General features: G+C 51.8%; 1 long non-coding RNA gene across 1 annotated transcript in view; it reads right to left on the bottom strand.

Annotated features, from left to right (window-relative positions):
* Window positions 1–1,632: 1,632 nt before the first annotated feature.
* The window catches only part of LOC119827326, a 109,485-nt gene continuing 85,968 nt past the window's right edge, over window positions 1,633–25,149 (bottom strand). The window contains exons 4-5 of the long non-coding RNA XR_005287649.1: window positions 5,800–5,908; window positions 1,633–1,674 (exon numbers count right to left, since the gene is read on the bottom strand). This is a non-coding gene — a long non-coding RNA (uncharacterized LOC119827326). The remainder of the gene's footprint in view (window positions 1,675–5,799; window positions 5,909–25,149) is intronic.

The following is a 25,149-nucleotide window of genomic DNA, read 5'->3' as shown; positions in this document are numbered from 1 at the left end:
GTGTTTTGGAGCTACTGTGGTGACCCATAGCAGAGACTTGGCAAATGTCTGCTGAATGACAAGGGCAAGGCAGGGCCAGTTCATGGTCTGTCCAGGGTGGCTAGGGCCAGTATCTCCAATAAGGCCAAGCTCGGGGCAGTATGTTGGGGAAGCATATTCATTTGTTTGATGATATGCTGTGCACGGCCCCCACCCTCTCTCACACTGTGGCCTAGGCAACATCTGGTCCTCTCTATGGGGCTTAGGCTGGACCCAGATCCCACAAAGAGGATTAGGCAGTTGGGAGGACAGGGGTGCTTGGGGGCTGAAGGACGAGGAAGACGGCCATGCAGGTGGCTCGAGTGAGACAGATGGGGCCAGCTTTTGACAGAAGAGCCCTGGGAGGGTCTGGGCCACGCTACAGATAAACAGGAACATCCCCTCTAGGTTCAGGCAGGCCTTAGCTAGAGACCAAGCTGCTTTTTAGAAGAGGCGCCACAAGCAGTCAGTTCTGGGTCTTAGTGTCCGCTTCTGTAAAATGGGCAGCTGGAGGAACAGGCGGGTTCTGGGAGGTGGCATGTGTCACGGGCAGCTCAGTCTTTCTCAGAACAAGGATCCCAAAGCGGTCACCCCATCTCTTCTTCTAAGGCAGAGCTATACTGGGCTCTTTGCTTCCTGTCCATTCTGGAGCTCCTCAAGAGCTGCCAGTCTTGCTGGCCATGCCTCCATTCCACACCCAGGACGTGCAGGCTGCCACGGTGTCATCCACACTCCCTCGCAAGCTCAATGTGGACCTTCTGAGGGACTGCCGTGCCAGCTACACACTTATGCAGGCCGCATGCTTGGGGGGACACTTAAAAACCATGGAAGACCTCCAGGTGCTTTCTCTGTAGTCCCAAGTTTAAGATCCTGCCCCGTCTGGATCCTAGAGCCCTACCCAGTTTTCTGGACACCAAGGGCCCTTTGCACATGCTCCTGGCTGCGGTCAGCAGCCCCTGGCAAACTGTGGCATATGTATGTGTGATTTTTGCATGAATTGGCCCCACCTCTTTCAGCTGGTCTAGCACCCGTTTTCTCAGGCATTTCTCCACACTGCGGCCCTTACTAAGAAATCAAACTGAAGAAAGTTTTATTTATCTTGGGGGTTCCCAGGACTTGGCAGAGGGGACAACACATGATAAATGAGGGATCAATCAATGTTTATTTGTGCAGATGGATGAATGTAAAGGGACTCAATACATGTTCTTGAGTGGATGGATAGATGACCGTTAGGGGAGCTCAATAAGTGCTCAGCAAATGAGGAACAAACAAATGGCTATGAAAAAGGAAGGCAGAGTCTTAGAAGTCGAGCCTGTCCCGCTTCGATGGAGCACTGGTCCCCACAGTGTACTTTCAATAAGTGTGTGGAAGCCACTACACCGCCCATGGAGACCATCTCCATATGAGACCCAGGGTGGGGGAGGACCTGCAGGGCCAGCTTGCCAGCATGGGCAGCAGTGGACCCTGACCCCATAGACTTCTGGTCTCACATCGTGTTTCCCAGTCGTGCTGGGTGACAGGGGGGTGAGAAGACTCACCGTCAGGCAGCCCATGAGACTTTGCTCAAGGGCCGCTGGAAGGCTCGAGGGTCTCCACACCAATCCAGCAACTCGGTCTGTAGCAGCATTCGCTGGAAGTTGGCGGGTTCTGTAAGTGCTGTGGAGAAAAAGGAAAAGGCTTGAGGTTTGCAAGAGGAGGCCCACCCAGGCCTGACCCAAAGAGGGACACGCACAGAAAGGGCAGAAGGGAGGCCACATTCTTCAGCTTTCTCAACCACCCCTCTATACAAGGCCTGACCCGCTGCCAGCAGGATGAGGCCCAGGCAACTCACTTCAAAGACTAGAACGCAGAGTTGGTAAAAGCCAGTGGCATTAGACACCCAAGTGCTCTGTAGATGCAAGTGCTGGGGAGGAGCCCCAGAAGGGTTTTGGAAGGTGGTACCCAGTCTCCATACTTGAAAGCAGCTGGCCCCGCAGGTGCCTTCCTAACCCCAACCATCACCCCCCACCCTCTGCTCAGCCCAGGTCCTCCCTATTTGTATGAAGGGGTAGGGGCCGTCAGCACACCAATGCTGCCTATAGTCTGGTGTATGTGGCTTAATGCTCCCTAGCTCCAAACACTCCAGATCCCCAAGATCCAGATTTTCTGGGCTCTTTTGGAGTCTCTTCCTCCTGCCTTACCATATAGGAAGTCAGAATCTTGATGCCTTCAGAGTTATTTCTGGCTAGCAGGCTGCCAGCACAGAGAAGATGCAAAGATCGAACTTCATCCTTAACACCTGACTCACGCTCCCTGGTCCTTGTCACCTGGGCATTGAGACCAGGAGCTAGAAGGCCAGGGCCACAGGGCAGGTTAGAGGCACAGCTGTGATTTACAGCTAGCACTGGCCTACTGCTGGTGTGGTCCCATAGGTCTAGTAGAACACCAGGTGTCCATTGTACATGATGCCTAGCAGCTCCAGGACCCTTGGTGCGGGTAGGGGACAGCAGATCCACACTGGCCTAGATGGACCATGAAACCCTTCTGTGGATGAGTCAATTCACAGCCAAGGCAGGGTGGGCCTTGGAGCTAGCATCCCCAAATAGGGCTATGGGAGCCCCTCTGGGGTGAGGGCTCTGGGATCCTTCTGCCTGTGCCCCTTATTAATCTAGGATGGTTCCTTCACCCTCTCAGCTTTGGTTATCCATCTGTAAGATGAGAATTACAGACTGCCCATGTGGTCATGGGACTTTTGTTCCTTGTTCTTGCCATAGCATGGTTCAAGCAAAGAAAGGTTTACAGGGAGGAGAGATAATGTGAACTCAATAAGAACATCCCTCTCCATGGAGAAAGAGGGAAGGAAAAAAACAGAGGGGAGAGAAAGGGGCAAGTGAGCAGTAACAGCCCGTGTCAAGAGGCTGAGTGAGGATTAAACAAGACTGGGCTTATGTAGCTCAGGCAGAGTGCCTGGCAGGTGGGCACGGTTCCACATGGGGTGGCTCTTGGCTCCATCTCAGTCTCCCCGAGGTTCCCCTGCCTTCCTTGTGGGAGCTCAGCTGTGTGGGGGCTCCCAGGCTTAACTCTCTGAAGTTTGCAGCACCTTATACAGATTGCCAAGACAGGAGGGACCTCTGCTTAGACAGCCATACCCTGTGGGAGGGTGGCTGTTTGTCTTTGCTTGTTTCTGTGTTCACTTCTAAACATTGGGGCTCTGATGGAGCATTGCAGCCCAGCGGCTCCTTCTGGCTTGCACTCCACCTGACAGTCAGGTGCTTCATTTATTTATGTGATGTCACAACCAATCAGCAGTGGCCAGCAACCTCTGCACGCTACTCTCAGGTGGTCCATAGCAATGCCCTTTAGCGATCTGAGCTCCTGGATGGCCTCTGAGCCGATCCCCATAGCCCTTTCCTATTCAGGCCCTATTTGAGCACCAGCCTTCTGTGTCTTGCCAGCCTGTGTCTCCTCCTCTCCATTCACAGCTGGCTCATTATGGGATTCATCTCACAGATAAGGTCAACAGTAGCACCCCTTGGCTGGCTGTTGTCTTGCCTGGCTGTTTGCCTAGAGCTCGGTGGCCTCAGCTGAGGCCCTTCTCTCTGTTTGAGCTGGCCGGCTGTAGCCTCATTATGGCGTAAGTATTATTCAGCGACTGTGTCTTGATGACACACAAAGTGTACACCTGGCCCAAGCCCACCCCAGTCGTGGAGTCCATGCAGCCCTGAGGCCATCACTGAACCTCAGAGCCCTCATCTATGAAAGGTAAGGGTAGAGGTGGCGGCAGCTTGCGGGGCTGTGGCCAAGTATAGAAGTGTGGGATAAGGCATGTTACAGAGTGGGGCCAGGGATGGCTGGAGGCAACTGGTGCTTCTCAAGCAGGGGCCTTGCTTCTCTTATGACTCTAGACGCTAGACTCTAGAGGACAGGAGCAACTTCTAGGCACTCCTTGTCCTGGCACAAGGTAAGTCTGAAATGATGGGTGGGTGTCCAACTATCCTAAAGACAGCTTCTCTACTGAGGCCAGCCACCTGGCCACTTCCCAAGGAACCCCAGTAGCCCAGAGAGGGAAAGGGACCAGGTGAGGGTGAAGAGCCTGGAGTAGGGACTCATTTTGAATCCCTGGCAGAGGCTCTAAGCAGTGAATGGTCCCGGCTTTCAATGTCCTGTTTTCCATCAGAAAGCTTGTCCACTCTACAATTCCTCAGGGGACTGGAACTATAATGTGACTGCTGAGTGTGTGGACAACTGGGCACACCAATGCTCCAACCAGGGCTGGCTCCCAGCTGCCCATCAGTCCCTGTGAGTCATACAATCCATCCACGTGTCTGTCCATCCATCCAGAACAAATCCATCTCTATACCGACCTGCCCACCCACCCATTCATCCATTAATCACTTTATCTGTTCCTTACCCATCCACACATTCATCTGTCCTTTCATCTAGAAGCCAATTTATCCAGCCAGCCACCCATTCATCCATCTATCCATCTATCATCTATACCTACCCACGCATCTAACTCCCCAGCCATATGTCCATCCACCCACTCACCCACCATCCTCTTACAGAACCATCTATTGGTCCACCCTCCTCCATACCCACTTGAAATACTACGGCCCCACCCAGGATGGACTGAACACCAGATAGGGCACTGTGGACTCTGAGATCATCTTGTCTCAGCTCAGGAGGGGATGGGGACAGGTGAGGTTACTGGGTGACCAAGAAGCCCCTGAACCCGGGCACAGGATGTGCAGATGCTCCGAAGGCTGCCTAGGGCCTGGCGAGGTTGCTGGGCACCATGAACTGATTCACAGTTCAGGGTTCTGATGACCAAGAGCCCCGAGAAGCACACCTTGTGAAGGGAAGCTTTTGGATCAGGCTAAAGAAGAAAAGGAGCAGCCAACCAAGAGGGCTGCAGAGAAGGGCTACACAGTGCTGGGGGTGCTCCAAAGCCAGGGACTGCTGGAGGCTGGGGGGTGTGGCTGTGCTGGAAGGGCTTGGTTGTGGGAGTCCACGGTTGTGAAGCCCAGGGTGGGAGCCAAAGCCTGCACCCAGCCAGGGTATGCCCAGCAGACCGATCCATGTCTGCAACATCTGCCTTTCTATTCTGATTAAGTTGTTGATGCCTGAGACTCCACAGTCCTCGGGTGGAGGCTGGGCCCAAGGGCAGAACATTACTTCCAGCCATCTCTTGGGGGGGAGGGTGTCCAGTGAGGGGTTCCCTGCTACCAACAACCCAGGCCAAGGGTGCTGGAGGTAGTCGGCCACTGGAGCTGTGTGGATAAGCTAACACCGCTGAAGTAGTCTTTTCTTTCTATGCCTCAGTTTTCCTTTGCTGTAAAATGATTTAGTTTTCCAGAGCCTTTTCTTTTCTTGTAACTTTTTGGCATAGGATCTCATGGAGCCTAGACTGGCTGCAAACTTGCTATGTAGCTAAAGACTATCTTGAACTCCTGATCTTCCTGCTTCCATCAACCTAGTGCTTGGGGCCACAGAAATGTCTTGCCATACCAGGCCTTTTCAAGTAGCAGGAGCAGAGGTCTGGGAAGGGAGACGGCAGAAGGAGTACAACAGCGTTGGACACCTCAATGAATGCGCACCACAGTTTAAAGCGTGGAAGCAAAGCCCAGAGAAGGCAGGGTACTGGTCCAAAGTCACACAGCCGGGTCAGGGTGAGGCAGTGCTGGCATTCTTGTGTGTGTGTGTGAGTCTAGTGTTAGACTGGCACTTTGGGGCCATCCGGCGGCAGCACAGACCTACTCCCTGCCCCACCCCCACTCCCACCCCCCAGTCAGCCACACTCACCTGCTTGATGCACTGCAGACGGTCATTGGTCTGCTGGATGTGCCTGTCCATAGAATTCATTCTGGCCGTTTCGCTGGGTTCTACCCGAGAGCCATGAACGTGGTCCAGCCTGAGGAGAGAGGAGAGAGGGTGTCACTTGGTGGCACGACACCTGACAACCTTGCACAGCCTTCCAGATACCCTCCCACGTCAACGCTGGCAGTCTTGCCCTAGAGGGGTCCGGGGCACCCAGCTTTATCCTGGGGTTTTCCAGCAAGAAGGGAAAAGTGGGGGGTTGTGTTTGTATTTATTTCTCCCATCCTCATCTTAACCCTCCTTTCATTGTCCTGGTACCTGTCAAATATTTATACTCCCTGACACCCAACTCCTTGCCCATCATTTATCATTTCAATGGACTGTTCGTTGATGTCCTGGGTAGTTTTATTCAACTTGACACAAGCTAAAGTCACTTGAGAGGAAGGAGCTTCAGTTGAAAAAAAAAAATGACTCTGTAAGATCAGGCCAGGGACAGAAAAGCCTGTGGGGCATTTTCTTAACTAGTGATTGATGGGGAAGGGCTCAGTCCATTGTGGGTGGTGCTATCCCTGGGCCGGTGGTCCTGGGTTCTACATGGTAGCAAGCTGAGGAAGCCATGGGGAGCAAGCCAGTAAGCAGCACTCCTCCATGGCCTCTGTATCAGCTCTGGTGTCTCCAGCCCTCCTCCCCCGCTGTTGCGCATTAGACTTCCTGCCTTGGCTTCCCCAGTGGGCTGCAATCAGTGTATGTAACTTAAGTAAAACCTTTCCTTCGCAAGCTGCTTTCGGTCATGGTGTTTCATCACGGTGATAATAACCCAACTAGGACAATTGACCCAACCATCCACACATCCTTACGCCCATCTGCTCAGCCCCGTGCTTCCACCTGCCCCGGAACACTGTAAGATCTCCAGTGTAGGGCTAGTGCTAGGCCCATGAAAACGGAAATGATCTTTCTAGTGCTCACGGATCTCTCGGCACATGTATGCATCGTTGAAGCATTTGCAAGGCTGAGGCAGAAGGATCACCAGTTTTGCGGAGACTGTCTCAAAAGGAAAAAAAAGGTCTGCATTTACATTAGGTCATCTACTAGGTGACAACCGGTTGAGCTTCTTCTGCTAATGGTCACGGGCTGGTCCAGGACCTGGGCACTGACAGACACTGCAATAGTCCCACATTGTAGGTGAGAAAACTGTGACTCAGTAAGAGCCGAATTCCAACCTATGAAACAGGTTCTGAGGAGTGCCTGCAGGTCCTTGCTGGAGGCTGGTAGGGGTACAGAACACCTTGGCACCTACAGGGGTCCATCAAACAGAGACTGTCTCCTCCTGAGCACACTTTCACAGAACCTCAGCCAGCATTCATGTTATAAAAGAAGGTTCTTGGGGCCAGGGACAAACCTCAGGGTAGAAAGGAACAAAAGAAGGCCCAGAGCAGAAGAAGGTCAATAGTACACAATCTGCCAGGTCATCTTGGTTCTTGGCACTATTTGAGGATCTGTGAATGATCACTCCACTCTAAACATGGGCAAAAATTCCAGCCAGGGTCCCTGTGAAGTGTGTGATTTCTGGGGCTGGAATGATGGCTCAATGGTTAGGAGCATTTGCTGTTCTTGCAGAGGACCTGGGATCTCAACGCCCGTGTGATGGCTCTCATCATCTGTAATTCTAGTTTCATGGGGTCTGATACCCTCTTTTGGCTTCTTTAGGTACCAGGCATGCACGTGGTACATATATTTACATATTCAGGCAAACATACATACACATACAGGGGAGAAAGGGTGTGGCTTCTGAAGGAAGCTAGGACAAGGATACTGAGTCAAAGCAACCCAGAAAATCAAGGCCGGGTCATTTCATTGGTTGGTTGGGGAGCCAGAAAGGAAGCACAAAGAAACCCCAGGTCTAGAATAATCTGCACTCCAATTCATAGGCTATGTCCAACCAGGAAAAGACATCATGGCCCAAGCAGCCAGCAGGGGGCACTGCAGACAAACTGCAGCACCCTGAGGGCCAGAAATGGAGGCTGTGGAGACTTCCAAATCGTCTGGGCACCTTTCCCTTCTAGTCACTCCAAAAGCACACAGGTGCCCTTTGCCTTAAAGTGCTCTGTTCAGTACTTGACTTGGAAGCTTTGCTTTCCCCATGGAGAGGAGACAAGAGTATGGGGGCAGGGAGGAGGATCTGGATGGTCCCATCAAGTTCTTGCCTCCAAAGATGCTCTTCCAGGATGGCCATGCCATTTGGGACCAGGAACACAGGGAGGTCTGTAGCCTAAGAGCCCATCCAAAGAAGCTTCTAGCAAGTATGAGGAGCTTGCACTTCCCTGGTCAGCAACCATCGGGTCCCAAGGCTGCTCTTCCTAGGATCCCAGGTCTCATTTCAGGAGACAGACAGTGACAGACATGACCATTCTAGATCAGGCTAGTCTTCCCAGGGTTTCTATAATCAAAGATCCACAGGGCATCAGTGGGGGAAAGTTGCTCCCAACCTGCCAGTTCAGCTGATTTTGTTTTGGTTTTGTCCTAGATGACATGATCTACATCTCCCTAGGCATGGAGTCCAGGCTAGGCTCCCTCCTACCAAATCCAGATGTGACCAGCTTGGCTTCCAGAACCTGTGAGATTCATAGGACATTGGATAGAAAGCTGTCAGGAGACACTACAGATCACAGGGACAATGGTGGGGTCCCCCCAATACACAGAGTCTCACTGTAGCTCAGATTCGTCTCAAACTCACAGGCAATCTTTTTGTTTCAGCCTCTCCATTGCTGGATTACAGACGCCTAGCTATATGTTTTGACTTATAAAATATAGTATCTGGTTGAAGAAAGAGACATATCACACAGGTAAGGTGATATGCAATATAGTTCTTTTATTTTTTTTTCCCCCAGAGAGGGTCCTTCTATGTAGCCCAGGCTGGCCTTGAACTCATGATGGTCCTGTTTCAGCTTCTTGAGTCAATTCACACTTAGCTGAGGTGTCGTTTGAAAACTGCTGGTATTGCCAGGCGGTGGTGGCACACGCCTTTTAATCAGGACACTCGGGGAGGCAGAAGCAGGTGGATCTCTGAGTTTCTAGACCAGCCTGGCCTACAAGAGCTAGTTCCAGGATAGACTCCAAAGCTACAGGAAACCCTGTTTTGAAAAACCAAACCAAAACAGAAAACAAACAAACAAAACAAGGCTGGTCTCAATGCTGGAGAATGGGGTCATTAACACCAGTGATGAATGGGAATGATTAAGTCAGTTGTTCCCAAGGCCACCCCAGAACCAGAGCATCGCACCCTGCAGTCGGGAAGTAGTAAGTGCTTGGCAGCCAGCAGAGGTCGCCCCGTTGCCACGGAAGCACCACTCGGCTATGTTTGCCTCCAGGTGCCTTTATAAGTCCTCACAAACCCTTAGTGGCTGCAGCTCTAGCACTCAGGAAGGATGGGGCTCTGTACAAACCCAAAGCAATGCCTCCGTAGCCTCTTCCACCCTGTTGCCCTCTGCGTGAGTGTGGGTTCAATCAGGGACTTTGACTATCCTGCTATCGGTATCCATACAAAGCCTTCCTAGTTAGTCTGGGGTTCTGCAACCCTCCCCACTGTGTGAACAGGGCAAAGCTGGGTCTCCAGTTTCTCCACTTGTAAAATAGAGGGCTGGGGCTGGTCATCCTCTGGCAGCCTGCCAAACTCCAGCATCTGAGGGTCTGGCTTCCTGGAAACTCCACCTCAGTAAAAAAAAAGAGTACTCAAGTCCAAAATTCAAAGGTTCTTCCCAAGCTGGGGAGCCTGCTGGCTGAAAAACTCCATGAAAGCCCCACCCCCAAGACGGCCCAATGCCCCAGACACTGCCTCTTTGAAGCTATGCCTGGCCAGAGTCCATTGTACGTATCGATGGTTTTACGTGAGGACATGATCGTCAGGCTGAGTTTTCCTGATTTCCAGGGGTGGTTGTGCTGGGAGAAGCTTCTGTTTACACCTGTCATCTCCTAGCAAAGCTCAGGTCAAGTTTGCCCTGTGCACTTAAAGCCTCTCTGAGTGAGAAACTGAAGGGACTAAGAAGCCAACCTCTTCAATGATGCCAGTGGCAGAATGGAGCAGACAGAACAGACAGACGCCTCAAACAAGCAAAAACCTCTGGCTCTCTTACACATAGGGCCCTGCCTTGGGTTTTTCCTTGGATGCAGGGACAGGACATTTCCCCCCCTTTGGTACTGTGGGCACTCAGAGCCCTCTATGTAGCTCCCTAGTGTCCTACAAACACCTCACAATCATTTCATAAACTGTCTTCTTACTTTTTAGTTCTAGCTAGCAAACCTTAGAAGCTCCGGGCAGAGGTGTTTTTTGCACTGCTATTCACCTATGGGCCCCCCCGCTGCAATCTCCAGAGAAGGGATGTGCCACACATGGGCTGCTGGTATGTGCACACATGGCTGCTGGCCCAGATGCACTCGAGCACACACATCTCCTGACAGCTTGCACAGGCAAGTAGCACATCTCTGGGGGGCTGTGTGAGCAACGGTGTGCAGAAAGGATTCAATCACCATGCAACATCTGCAGTTTGAGTGGGGGTGGGGGTGGAGAGTGGGGCCAGCAGCAGGGCTGGGAGGCTCTACCTGCAGCCTGAGTAGAGACTGCGCTGAAACAGAACCAGAGCTGGCCAGCTGGGAACAGCCTCGCTAGGCAGAAAAACAAAACAAAAAACCAAAACAAACCAACAAAAAAGCCAGGCTCTAGGGTACCATCCCAACCTTTCCCTATAACAATTTTAGATTTTGAGAGGGACACATGAAAGCAAACATTCCACCCATGGCCTTCCCTTGGTCTGGCGCCCCACCTCCCACTGCTATTAACCCACATCCCAAGTCCCTTCCTTGGACAGCTGGCTGATTCCTAGTCTGACTCGGCCTGCCCTGGGGTCAGAATGTCTGCCCCTTCCACTCATCAAGGTCTAGCAAACTGTAACCCCTGCCCCCTCCTCCAGTGGCACTACTCACTCTGTTCCTATGTCCTCAGCGTCCTTGTCAGCACACTGTCTCCCCTTCAGCTGGGATGTGTGGCACTCTGTGTCTTGAAGTCCTTACCCCAGAATGTGCTCACTCAGGGACTGAGACCTGAAATCTTAGCTGTAACCAGGGGATCTCGGGACTGGGAGGTACTGGGCATCTAGGGCAGTGTTCTCAAGAAGTGACAGGTGCCCCATGAGTGAAAAGGATGATTTCTGGTAACCATGGACAAAAAGGATGATTTCTGGGTAACAATGGGCAAACCGTTCCCATTTTCATAGTGAAATCTTGAGTCTAGGAAAATGATCAAGAGTGAGTTCACAGGTTGATCTAAGTGAGTTCAAAATCATTTTGAATGTAGTCTTAGTTAAGAGCGTGGTGGGGCGGGGTAGATGGGACTGAGGTAAGGGAAGCTCTGACGGAGACCTCCGCCCCCCACATCTGAAGGGGAAGTCGTGGGAGCTCAGGGAGGTGGAAGCAAAGGAGGAGGGCAAGATTCTGTCTTTGGTGTTTTACTCCAGGAAGAAGGGCGGGCAGCAGGAGACAGAGTGAGGAGGAAGCTCTGGGGCAGCAGGAGGGCCTGTACAGGGCAGAGCTCCAGCGGGTGCTGGGTTGGGAGCCCAGACCTTTCTGGCTGGGGGCTTTGGGAAGGCCCTTTCACCTCCTGAGCCTGTGTCTTCTATGGGAGGACAGGAAATCTCCTCCCTTCTATGCTGGGCTAAGGAGCAGAGCAAGCAAAGACACTTAGGAGAAAGGATTCTGAATGGCCCACACCTGATTCCTCTACCCAAGCAACGAGCACCCTGTGACCGGCTCACAAGGCCCACACCATTCTGGTCAGTGGCTCCAGATACTTTGGACACCATGCTGGAAGTTCCTGGAAGGGTAAAGCTTTTTTTCTCAGTGGCCCCATCTTCCAGCATCCCACTCCATTCACAGGACTATCCTCTGTTGATGTTGGTTAAAGAAAAACTGTGTATCCTGCCTTACAGAGTCCCAAAGGGCAGCTCACCTGCAGCCTGACATTCTGCCCTGGACTGTCTAGAGAAGTCACTGTCACACACATTGGAATGTGGCCCTGAGAAAGGTCGGTCACTGTCCTCACCCACACTAGGCTCCCGACTGCAGCTGCATGGGGCTCTTTATCCTTTGGGCACCTTTGCGGTACCCCCAAGTCAAGCCCTCCTGTCCCCTCTGGCCACAGTTTAGGTTCCTGACACCACCCTCTACACACACACACACACACACACACACACACACACACACACACACACACACGGCAGGAAGGGCTGGTTCAGCCTTGGGCAAGGCCTTTGGGGCTTTTCTTTCTTCCCAAAGCCAGTCTCACCACTAGGTTCTCTGCATCCCCTCACTTAGTGTTAGTGTCAGCTCTGCGGTGACTTATGTTCCAGTTATCACGGTCTGGCCACAGAGAGGAACCGAGGCTCTGAAAGGCCCAGTGACTTGCTTTGGGGCCATAGTGCTGAGCAGTGGCGCCGGAATTCTGTCCCTGCTCTGACCACAAGCGTCTCTGCTGCACAGACCATTCTGCCAGGAGCAGGCAGATCGTCATCAGCCGGACACTTCCTTTCCAGCCCCACTGCCCCAGAGCAGGAAGTGACCATCAGGGCTGTGCAGTGCTGGGATGACTGACACAGCCCAGGCCACTGTGTGTCCCAGGACAGCAGCACTCACACAGAGGCCCTGGACCTGGCTTTGCCTGGAGCTCCTGTGGCTATTCCAGAGTCTCAGATACCAGGAAATGGGGAGGGGTTAGGGAGGCTGGCGGTTACTCAAGAGCTCCGGGGACGGGGAAGGAGGAAAACTGGAGTCTTCCAGAAAGCAGTGAATTCAGGCAGATGTCCCTATAGTTACAGCTCTGGGCACAAAAGTTGTTTTGATTGTCTCCTACCTCGGCTCCCACACACTTCAAAATCTACTGGCTTGATATTCTGGGGAATATGACGGGACAGAAGAAGCAACAGTATTTCCCAGACGGAGCCCCCGAGAGCTCAACAGGTCCATAAGGAACCACAAAGTGCAGGGACAGTTGGGCTGAGAGCAAGGATGAGAGCAGAACCACCCCCAACTCCTGCACCCAGGACAGACATGGCTAATCAATCACAACACTCTTCTTGCTTAGTCTGGACATTGACAGATGACTCTCTACCCATCCACTCTTTGCTAACCTGGGAAATGAAGACATTCAGGTGAGTTAACCTTGTGTGTGTGCGCTGTTGTGTGTCTGTGTGTGGTGTGTGCATGTTGGTGCCAGTGTATGTGTCTCCCTGGCTGCCACACACATCAATGCTGAAGTTATATATGTAGGTTCTAGGGATCTGAGCTTGGACGCTTGTGCTTGTGTCTGGCCTTGACTGACTCACCTCGAAAGGACAGTGGCTATCAAGTAGACCACACACCTACTTCCAGATCCCTGACGTGGTGTCCCTTTTCTAAAATCCAGAGTATAAGCAGGGCTCCCCTGGAGCCCCCATGGATGGCGGGGACCACACAGCCACACTCCAAGCCATCTCTAGCACAGTGGCACAGCTAACTCTATTATTATATCTTGCAGATGGGAAAACAGAGGCTCTGTGTGAGTGTGCATTGTGTCTCAGTCTGACAGAGGCGTATGGCTGTCCAATGGAGCAGCTTCTTAATTTATTTTTGATTGTGTACGAACACCCACACTAGCGTGCGCACGTGCACACAGACGCAAACACATGAGCGCAGTGCCTGTGGAGGCCAGGAGAGGGGGTCAGACGCCCCATCCCTTGGACCCTGGAGTCTTAGTTACAAGTGACTGTGAGCTTTCAGAGGTGGATGCTGGGAAAGCCGTGTGAGCTTTTAACCAGAGCCCTCTCTAGCCCCTTAAGCAGCTTTTGTCTGCTTCTGCTTATCAAATTTTTCAAAATTTCTCAAAAACTATATATATATATATATATATATGGAAAAGTATCAGAAGGAGACAGATTAACGCTGAAAGTGCAGACAGGGAACAAGAAGCAGCAATTCCTACGGCTTGGACCTGAAAGGGACCTGGGGGAGCAGGGAGACCCGCTTCCTAACATTCACCTCCAGACACCCCTGTAGAAATGGACCTGGGAGGGTGGGTGTGGGCAGAGGAGAGCCTCGAAAGCCGTGGAGGGTCCCTACCTAGGCCTGGGAGCCTCTCCTGGTCCCCACTTGGCCCTTGCAGATTACCAGTCGAGACGAGGCCCACAGTTGTCCACAGCTACCACAGTGGGGTGTTGGGAGCTGTGTGCCCATGCCAATGGTGACAGGAACAAAAGCTCTGTGCCCACTGTGAAATAACCATGTTTTCCCTGCAGAGCTGTGACTCAGGGTTCTGAGCCGAAGTCCCCCTTCTCTCCAGCTTGGCTCCTGCCCCCATCATACTGTCTAGCATCTTGTCTGAGCTCAGGGAGTTTCTGGGTATGAGGGTATTAGGGGACCCAAGCCAACTGCTTTCTCAGATCAGAGGCCCTCCAGGGATAAGTGGGTCCTTACTTCCTGCCTGGCGACTAAGACAGAAGCCCCACCCACATGCAACTCTGAGGTTCGCAGAACATTTGGGTGTCCTGACCTTGTCGTCACACAGTCTTAAATAGGCGAGTGACTTAGTGGGCAGGCACTAGGCCACTGGGTTCAAATCTGCCCCTATTATATGCTGGCCCCTGAGCACCGGGCTCTTCCGCCCAGCATGAGGTAGTGATGACAGCAGCCACCCTGACTGCCGGGCTCACTCAGTCAGTGAGTCACTGAACCATGAATCTGCATCCAGCCCCAACTACTTGTTCTGTATAGGCCCTGGCCCTTCTGGACAATATCTGTGGAAGGAGGAAGCAACAGAAGCCTGGCGCCTGTTAAGGAAGACTTACATGCCATGACTATGAATGTTAAAATTTTTCAATGTGAAAAAAACCCAAAAGCCTAGTTTTTAAGCCTGTCTACTAAATTTTGCAGTAGTGCCTTAAAAAGAGGCTCAGCTTGTAAACTGAGGGGATGGAGGGCGGACTGAGGCACTAACCCTCAGCAGCCCTCTTTTTTTTTAAAGATTTGTTTATTACTTCAATTGTGTCTATGTGTGGGGGGTATAAGCGCATGAATGCAAGCACCCATGAGGTCAGAATGTCAGAGTCCCCTGGAGCTGGGATCACAGGCAGTTAGCTGTAAGCTGCCTGACACTGGGTGCTGGGACTCGAACTCAGCTCCCTCAGCAAGAGCAGTCTGTGCTCTTAACCACTGAACCATCTCTCAGTCCCCCCACGCAACATTCCTCTTGAGGAGAGTCTCCACAGGGCTTGGAGGACATGAGCAACTGGGACTAAAAGTGGGGCAAAGCCAAACTTTCCAGCTTGTAATGCCAGGGCAGAGATACAGAGAGTGGGAAAGGCCGGGTCCTGTAAAGTTTAATGGATAAGCAAATAGGGCAGGAGCTCTGAGACTTATGAGGTCTCCAGGCAGGGGCCTGGGTACCCACATGGAGCCTATCCAGACAGGCAGTGGGGACAAGAAGCCAGAGAAGTTCACTGAAGGGTCAGTTAGGTGAGTGGCTGTAACCTGTCCCTGGGCTCACCTGAAGAACTGAGGCCCTGGTCAGATGAGACAAACGCTTGTATATTCTGCTCTCCTGGACAGATGGCCTCTACATGTTCCCACGTGACTTTGAACAACTTGACATTTCCCACAGGTATTGGACCATAAGACACACACACACACACCTCTTCCCCTGAACACATTTGAAAATTCCATAAGCATGCAAGTCCCCAGAACTCACTTTGAGAAGTGCTAACCTACAAGGCATGCCAATGGGATACAAAGGAAAGAGGGAGAGAGAGGAGACACAGAGAAGCTGGCAACAATTGGAGATGGCAGAGACACCAGGGTGTGTGTGCAGGAAGAGACTCTCAGCTTTCATATGAAGACTTGACTCCAAAGCATCTGTAGAAGGAGAAGCCCCAGGGAGAGCTGAACCCTGGGTCCTGGATCTAAGACTTTGAGAAGCTTCACGAGTGTCTGCCTCTCCTGGAAATCCAGACAGCTCCCTCTGCAGGAAGGCTGCCTTAGGCTGAGAGCAGAGGCCCAGCCACTTCCTGGATGGGCAAAGATCATGGGAGCTAGCTAAGGAGAAGACTAAGCTTGCTGCGGCTAATACCACTCCTTCCCCCACCCAGGAGTCTATCGTTGGGTACTCTGGGTTTTTTGTTTTGTGTTGTTTTTGTTTTTGCAGTGGGGGGTGGTTCCAAGCACACCAGCGTCTATGTGCAGCACTATGGACATGCACTTGACCTCTTTGGATCTGGTCCCTTAGTTGCAGAAACCTTAGATGGCTCTACACACAGTGTGCATTCCAACAAGCTCCTTCAGGTGCAGCTTACTGGAGTTCTTACTCTAGCCCGCTGGGGTGGGTCTCACTGCCTGTATCTTATCATAAGCAAGGCCCAGAGACTTTACACAACCTTCCCAAAGGAACACAGCTGATGTGTGTGTGTGTGTGTGTGTGTGTGTGTGTGTGTGTAAGACTGACTTACTTTGTGTGAATGACTTACTTCAAGGGCTCTGGCTTAATCCCACAGTTGCAATGGCTCCTTGTCTGGTAGCAGCCTACAGGAGAGTGGGCCTCTTTGGTGGCTTCCTGCTCAGCTCATGCCCATACTACCAGGTGACTGAGGTGCTTAGCCCCTTAACTCTGGCCTTGGTGGGAGGAGGGGTCTGGGTGGGATGATTTCTAAGGACTCCTCTATATTTAAAATTTTGGGATAGGCTAGAGAATGATGATAAGATAAAATAAAAATGAACATGGAACCCCTGTTTTCTAGAAGCCTAAAATGCAGATGGTTCAGGGGAGATTCCCAGGGACCACTGGCTATGCCCAGCACGAGACTGTAAGGAGGGCAACCCACAGGCTTTCTGGAGGAGGAAGGGATACAGCCAGGCCCCCAACGGTCAAGACATTGTGGGCAGAAAGGTAAGGCCTGCCCTACATATGAAAATACAAAGCTTAGGGCTTGTTTCAGCTAATGCTGGCTGATCAACCAGGCAAATGCTAAGGGGTCTTTGTTGAAGGACAAGGTGCAGAGTGAAAACATTCTGGGTTCTCACTATTCACCATCTTTTAATTAACATGCCCTGTGGCCTTGCATGATCCCCCGCTTCCGCTCAGGCTTCTAAAAATCCCGAAGCCCATTTCTGACCTGTGATTTCCCATTGCCTTACGTCTCTATAAGCAGTGTTTTAGCTTAAGTGGCAGTTGCATATTAATTACAAAGTTAATTATGGGCTGTGTAATCATGCTGTAATTCATTAGTTTACTCTACATTCTGAGAGCCTCGTGCTAATAGCAAGGGCTGACAGGGCTTCAGGAAGATCTATGCAAACCTAGATTGAGGATGTGAAGACCTGGAGACCCCAAGACACTTCCTTGGGCTGTCCTGCTGTAGGTCTGTGCCTGGTTCAATGCATCGTGTGGTTAGAGCTTGGGGCCCTTGCTGGCCGACTGATGGGCACACTTCCTGGCGCACACGCTCTCTGGCAGTCTGAAGGAGGAAAACCCAGCAGGGGCGTGTTTGCTTCCCGTGGAAGTTCAGGGACAGGAAAGCATTTATTTAAAATTACTTATGAACAGGGAGTCACTTGCAGGTGACAAAATAACTCCTCCAATCACCAAAGCAAAGCAGTCGTGGAAGTCAGGTCACAAGGACAGGCTGAGGACGGAACATCAAGTCCCTGCAGAGGTTGGGTTGGGGAAACCCAGACTCTAAGGGGGAAAAGTCTGATTCCTGTTTGGACCAAGGGCTCTTCAAATATCCACCCTCTTCTACTGGACTCCAAAAGCCTCTACCAACCCTCTAGCTAGTCTGGTTCTCTTTTTCTCTCTTTGCTTCCCTGCTTTGTTTAGTCTCTGCTCAGCAGTGCACACGGAGGACAATGGATCCTGCACACGCCTTTAATCCCAGCACTGGGGAAGCAGGCAGACGAGGTCTCTGAGTTCGAGGCCAGCCTGGTCAACAAAGCGAGTTCCAGGATGGCCAAGGTTGTTACACAGAGACACCCTGTCTCACACCACTCCCCCCAAAAAAAAATCTCCTGAAAGAATCTGGTAATGTTACCATAGGGTCAGGTCCATCTGTGACCTGGGTGGGTAGAGGACAGGGTAGACAGGAATGAGGCACCCCTGCTCACAACCTGGCCGCTCTGGAATTGTTTCTGGTTATTCTTTTTGATAACCTGCTTTCCCAAGGCCCAGTGCTGCTGGCCGCTAAAGAATCAGAGTGACCCTCCAATGACTTTTAAAAGTCTATGTGAGTAAAGACAGGCCTGCCCTCCCCCTCCAGCTCTGCAAATCTTCAGGTCAGATTTCAAATCCCTGTTGCAGGAGGGGGACAACCAAGGCTGTGACCTGCCCCGGACATAGCAATCTGGTGGCCAAGACCCTCTGTTTTCCAAATATAAAGCTGCTTGTTTATTTTTTCTGACAGCTGAAGGGGAGAAAGAGGTGGAAGGCCTTTCCCTTCTGGCTCTAGTCGACAAGAGCAGAGAAAGACTCAGAACCCCAGCTGAAGGAGAGGAAGATAAATAAGAAAAAACAAAACATGTCCTTGCACTACAATGGAATGTTTTAGAGAGAGGTGGAAAATGCAAGGTCAGGGGCAGATTTCATTTTCTGGCATCTCAGTGAGCTCAGGGAGGAGGCAGGCTGCTGCTGCCTGGGTGCTTTCTGGGGCAATCAGTTTTGGCTGGAACTCATTTGGGGGGAGCATATGGAGGGGATGCATCTTAACAGTCAAAGCACCCGTGTTGATTTCCTTTCCAGGGAATACTGGTTTCCCTGGTAACAGAAAAGTCCGGCCTCCAAAGTTCTGACAGGGAGACTAAGCTTTGCCTGGGATGCTCCCGACAATTATCTGAGGCCAAGGCTCCACTGTCCTATTTGCCCCAGCAGTGATCTGGGAGAGAGAGAGGTGTAAAAGTGCCAGCTCTGCAAAAATATAGCCACTGCTCCCCATCTCTCCCCCACCCCGGTGCTGGTGCAAGCAGCTACTCATCCCTAGATTCATCGCTTTCCAGGGCTTTATGGCTGAGCAGGTAAAAATGCCAGAAGCAGCTTGGAAGCAAGCCCATGTTGACAGCACCTGTGAACCCCAGGAGGCAGTAAAGGCGCAGGAGTGGGGGCAGCAGTGGGCCATTCAGAGCTAGGCTCTGTGCTTGGCACTCGAGCTCTGACACAGAGGACCTGCATGGGAGCAGGGCGGGTCTCACTTTCTCTCTCTCCATGCTTGCCTATAGTTGTACCTAGAGGTCCCAGATTTAAAGCTCATTGTTTTTTCAGAAAGAGCTATTCCGAGGTCCAGCCTGAGAGGATGCCATCCGCACATCAGGTGCTGGAAGAAGGAGAGGAGCTCCTGATGGTATTTGCAGAGCACTTATCCTGAGGCCACCACTGGGCGCTGGGCTAAGTGCTTGACATGTGGTATCTCATTTAACACGCTCTCCAGCTGCCCGGCAAGGCAGGAACAATTACCCTCTCTGGAGGGAGTGGAGGGATTATATGACCTGCCCAAGGCCACCCAGTAAGTGCATGGCACAGCCATGACTCACACCTGCCCCTCTCCGAGGCCCATTCTCACAGGAAAAGGAAGGAGAAATGGGAAAGAAGAGACAATGTGGCTAGTGGTTTCTTCCCTCATGGTGAAAGGCAGACAGATGTTCCTAGACTTTCCCCTTGGCTTCCCTTCCCAGAGCCTTCCCTGCTCCTTTAAGCATTCTGCACACTGTCAGCCCACAGGAGGACAAGCCGCAGAGCAGAGATACCTGGAGGCTCCAGAGCAAGGCCCCATCCCTGAGTACACCTCCAGCAGACACAGCAATGGTCACCACATCCAAAGGGCCTCTGATTGAATCTTTCGTGGTCACAGTCCAGCGATCAGAGAGTTAGTAACACATAGTGGAAGGGCTGGGGGCTCAGACAGCCAATCAAAGCTGTCACCATGAATTCTGTGCTGTTTCAAGCATTCTGTACATTATATTTTATTTTATCCTTTCAACTATGCTGTAAAGTAATAGCGTAAGTAGCCTCATTTCAGAAATGGGAAAACTGAGGTCAAAAGCTTTAAAAGCCACACAGCCAAGAGCACAGCGCTAGTATATTGTAGAGCCAAGAACACAGAGCTAGTAAGTTGTAGAGAGTTGAATGAAAGTTCGCACACGAGCAATCCTGCCCATCTCAGTCTTGTATCTCTGGTTCTATCCTATTAGGATAGGTGACAGTCAGGAACTCTGGGTTTTCCCTCTACAGTGCCTATTCCCTTCAGAAGTTTTTGTTGTGCTCCAGAGAACATCACATAGAGATAGTACTCATGTGTGTTGTTGTGTGCATGTTTCTATGTGTGCTTGTGAGCCTCCAGCTTATGCTGCATGAAAGGTGTGTGCCACCGAGAAAACAGAACTGCAAATCTCATCCACAAATCTTTCTTATTGAGATGCTTGCAACAAGCAGACGTTGTGAATTCCCAAGAACAGGCAGGCCTCCCCCTAGCCTTGGTTCCCTCTAGCTCCCTGCTCCCCTGTGTCTGTAGGGAGTCATGGGTTGGCTCCATGAGGTCCCTCTGGCTGCCAGCAGAAGGCCAGTTCACACAGGAAGTGGCAGTCCATCAGAAATGCTGGCTTTCAAGTGGGGTAGTCTGGGAGAGCTCCAAGGACCCCTCCTGGCTGCCTGAAGCATGCTGGCTGCTCTGCTCCAGCCCTTGCTGTTCAGATGGTGAACAGGGCCTCAAGTACCAACAGTCAAAAGAGAATAGATACCCTGAACAAGCATCACAGTCAGTAAGCTTTAAGGGGCCAGTAGTGGCTCCATCAACTCTTCTAACACGAACCACATGACCCATGGTTGAGGCTCCAAGAGTCTCTTACAGGACTTGGGTCTCAGATTTGAACACAGAGGTCTGAACTCAGGAGATCCAGAGTTCAGAACCATCCTACCATGTTTCTTGAGTACTGGGTTCTTCAAGTCCTCAAGCCACTTAGGGACCCTTAGCTACTAACACTGGCATATATATTTTACCTGAACTCTTTAGAGGCATGGGAACCTCACAGGTGTGTGGCCCCACCCTAGTTGGTATATGATATACCACCGGGAGATTTTTCTGATCGCACTGAGTGCAGTTCACATTGTCTCCTCCATGCTTGATCTCTGTCCCTGAGACCAGGGAATGGAAAAAGAAACACAGTTCAGGTGAGGTAAACCCATCAGGTACAACTTTCCCAGCATCTTGGGATGCTGAGTGGCCAGCAGGAGGCTGCCTATTGGGCACCAGTGGCCCAGTCTTGACTTACCCTAACCTGCTGTATACCAGGCCAGTCTGATCAGTCTGATGTCCTTCCTAAGTTTTGTCTTTGTGTGTATGTGTACACAAATGTGTAGGTCTGTATGTGTGTGTGACAGAGTTTGTTGAACAGATGTGTAGATGTGTGTACATCATATGTGCAGGTCAGAGGACAACCTAGGTTGTCATTCCTCAAGCACTTCCTGCCTTCTGTTTTAGTGAGGGTCCCCACTGCCCTGGACCTTTGCCAGGCAGGCTAGCCTAGTGGTTAGTGAGCTCCAGAGCTCTGCCTGTCTCAGCTTCACATCTCACCACAGCTGGGATTACAGTTCGTGCCACTGCGTCCAGCTTTTTATTTGGGTTCCTGGGATCTGAATTCGGGTCCCAGGCCTGTCAGGCAAGGGCTTTACTGACGGAGTCACTTTCCAGCCAGAGTCCTGTCTTTTTTGAATCTCAAAAATCTGAAGCTAGGTTCATACTCAGGCTCACTGAGAGGATTAAATCATGAGATTAAAGAGAGGCCCTGACCTTCAGGAGAGGTGTGAACACACCACACTCATACACACACACACACACACACACACACACACACACACACACACACACGAGACAGAGATAGAGAGACAGAGAAAATCTCAGGTTGCAGGAATCCCCAGCCAGGCCCAAACAGCAGCACTCCCCACCCTTCTTCCTGTGAGGTGCATCTCTCTGGCATCACACCAGTGTCCTGGCTCCTCCTCTCCAAAATGCCTTAAGCCCCAAACCTATAATCCCCAGCTGGGAAAATGACAGGCTTGCCCAACAACTGCCCTCCAAAGGCCTGTGGGTGGGGAGCCAGGTTGTAGCCTCGGTGGTGACTAGGAGGAGGGCCCAGGATACACAGTCATAGAGTCATGGGAGGTCAACAGCAGAGGAAGCTGTCATGGGGGATGGGGATTGTGGGCAGAGGGAAGATGACAGACAAGGCCCAGGGAGGGTCACTGAGGCTAGGGGAAGGAGCTCAGCTATGAAAGCTCAAGGCAGTCAAGTGCACTGATTTCTGGCCTGTCCTGGGTGTTTCTAGATGGAACATTTGAGACATTTGAGACCAGCCTCTGGGATGGATGGGTGTGCAACTTGTTTGGAACCCTGAGTGGCCTCTCTACAGTCTTTCCTTCCCATATACCCAACTTGGCAGAAGGGTGGGGAATCTTCAGACCATCCACTCACTCTGATTCTGGCACACACACACACACACACACACACACACGCACACGCACACGCACACGCACAAACACACGGCTGCCTGTATCCTTAGAAGGAATATGCTCATTTGTGGGTGGGGCCACAGGACTGTCCCTCTTGTTACGCCCCTTGCTAGGGCTCAGAGAAAAGAATTAGGGCCTGGATCACCCACAATGGTTCCTCCCCACAATGGCCACCAAAGAACTCTCAAACCTGGTCCTGTCAGAGCTATCTCTTACAGCCAGTCCTGGTAGGAAGCTCTCACCAGCCCTAGAGGTGGTTGGCTCTGGATCGAGACCATGGGGACTCTTAGGCTCCTCACAACGGACCTAAGGGCCTGGCTTAGAAAAGCGATATTCACATCAGGCTATGCTGCCCTGATCTCCCGTCTGTACCCCCACCACACTCACACACACACACACACACACACACACACACACACACACGAGTGGCCCTGGACATGCCTTTCCTTTCCAGGTTTTGGGTCTCTCATTAAAGTTAACATAGTAGAAGCAGGACACAGAGGTGGGGGCTGGGATTTACTTCTATGGAAGGAATGGCTGGCATAGAACTGGGCTGTGAGAGCAGCAGTGTTTGTGGAAGGGGGACTGGCCAGGGTGTTGCATCCGAATGAGGTCAGCACCAAGGTTCTGAGTGGTTCCGTCTGATGTCACTACCCTGTGGGCACAGTCCCTGGAAACAAGGTTTTGGTGGTGCTCCCAGTGTCTAGATCACATGGAACGGGACGTCTGAGGCTTCCTTGATAAGATGAAATGGCACTGGCCGTTTGGAGTGGTTTCTCCATATAAACAGCTGGAGTTCTTCAGAGGAGAAAGGGCTACAGCTGATAGCTCAGCTAGGCTGAGCACAGAACGGCAGGACAAGGCTTATCTGGGTACGACTATTTGTGCATCCAGGCTCCAAGCAGGGAAGGGCCCTTATGCGTACCAGGAGACTAGACTGGAAGTGTCAGGGTCGTGGGATGGACTACCCAAGGACTGGACCTGAGAAGCCACCTCACGGCCACCATTACCTGTCGCCCTGTCCTGTTCATATCCAGAGAGCCAGCCACCCCAGAACAGTTACACTGGAGATTTTCTGAGCTTTCCTAAGCTATCACTGGTGCTCAGGTGTACTCAGGTACTTCCTCTAACCATGTGCCCAGGAGGCTAGTGGCGTCCCTGGGCTGGTCTCTGCTGGGAAGTAGGCCCACTGGATGGCTCTGGGGACGGGCCTGCCACCAGCCTGGCACCCTTCCATGAAAGGGATAGGAAGGATGGGCAAGGTAGGGAAGGATGCTGCTGCTTTCTCAATCCCCCTGCCTCTCCCCACGTGAGATTGTTGACTGGAAGCCAGGGACCTCAAAGAGGGCGGGTGGGCATAAACGACAATTGTTCCCGTGGCCTGCCCACCCCGATGTGCCTTGCTCACCCGCTGCCCGGTCCCCACTTGCTTCGGTCTCACCAGCCCTTCCTGCCCCCTTGCTGGCCTGAGATGGCTGTTTGCCATAGCAACCCTGCTCATTCAATCCGAGGATAATGAGCCAATGTGTTTTTCATTCCCAATTGAGCTAGAGAGCAGGAGCAAGCGTGGCAGGGGTGGGGGGTTTCCACTCCACCCCTCCTTCCCTGGGAAGAGACAGCAGGTGGGCCTGACTAGCCGAGGGTCAGACGCTGGTTTGTGAGAAAGGGGACAAACCTTGAAGCCACCAAGCTTTCAGTCCCACCAAGGCAGGCACTGGGCTGGGCAATGCCAGCTGGAATGGTAAGTCCCGTTCTTGCCAACAGTTCAGATGAGAGGTGGCCTGACGCCACAAAAGGAGGTAAATAGGGTGTAGGAGCCAGGCAGAACAGGCCTCTACTTCTAGCTGTGGGACCTCAGGTTGCTTTGTTCATTTCTCTGGTCTCTCTTTGGTACAATCAAGTCCCCCAGTCTCTTTGGGGTCCCACCTGATTATCTAACCTCCTGTAGTCCCCAGAGGTTCAGAATTCCTGTCTTCTAGAAACTTCGAGCTGAGGCTTCCAAGCCACACATGGTGGCACAAGCCTGTAACCCAAATACTCAGAAGCTAAGACAGTAGAACCACTAAGAGTTTGGGGGCTATCCTGGGCTATATACTGACTGAGTCCAGATTGGGTTACATAAAAAGACTGTATTTAAAAAAAAAAGATAAAACCAACCTATCAACAAAAAAACAAACAAAACTCACTAATCTGTCAAAAATAATTCTGACCTATTGCTACCAGTAACTATCTCTTTAGGCTGCTGCTGGGGGAGGGCCTGCACCCAGTAGGCTCTTTATAAATATGTACTTTTTTTCTCCTCTCCTCCATGTACCTCTGATCCCCTGCTCAGCGACAGCAATGTTTAGGAAGTGCCCCATAATGAATCCGTAGGTCAGCCGCTCTGCACACTTTCCCTCCTTGTTTTGGGGCTGCCCATTCCTCAGGAAGGGAAAACGAGGCAAAAAGCAGTGCTGGCTTGGTCAGCAGGATAGGGCTGGTCTTAAAGGAGTGGAGCCATATCAGGGATCCGTGTGTCCACATTTGCGACCCTTCCAGCCTCCCAGTCTCTGCAAGGCAAGAAGCCAAAAGAAACTTCTGCAGAGGCCTAGGCTGTCTCCCTCATAACTCAATTCACCTGGGAGGCCAGTGTCACCTCTGCCTAGCCAGACTGAGCAGATGAGGGGGAGGGAGAGGAAATTGCCAGGAAGCCAGTGGGGGTAGGGAGGCCAAGGTGGAAAAATCAGAGCATGGGTTTGAAAAATGAAGAAATAAACCTGCCAGGAGGGAGACGGCCT

This window comes from Arvicola amphibius, chromosome 12, assembly GCF_903992535.2.
Source record: "Arvicola amphibius chromosome 12, mArvAmp1.2, whole genome shotgun sequence".
Classification (NCBI taxonomy): domain Eukaryota; kingdom Metazoa; phylum Chordata; class Mammalia; order Rodentia; family Cricetidae; genus Arvicola; species Arvicola amphibius.
The sequence above is the reverse complement of the archived record's forward strand: the minus strand, read 5'-3'. Positions and strand labels throughout refer to the sequence as shown.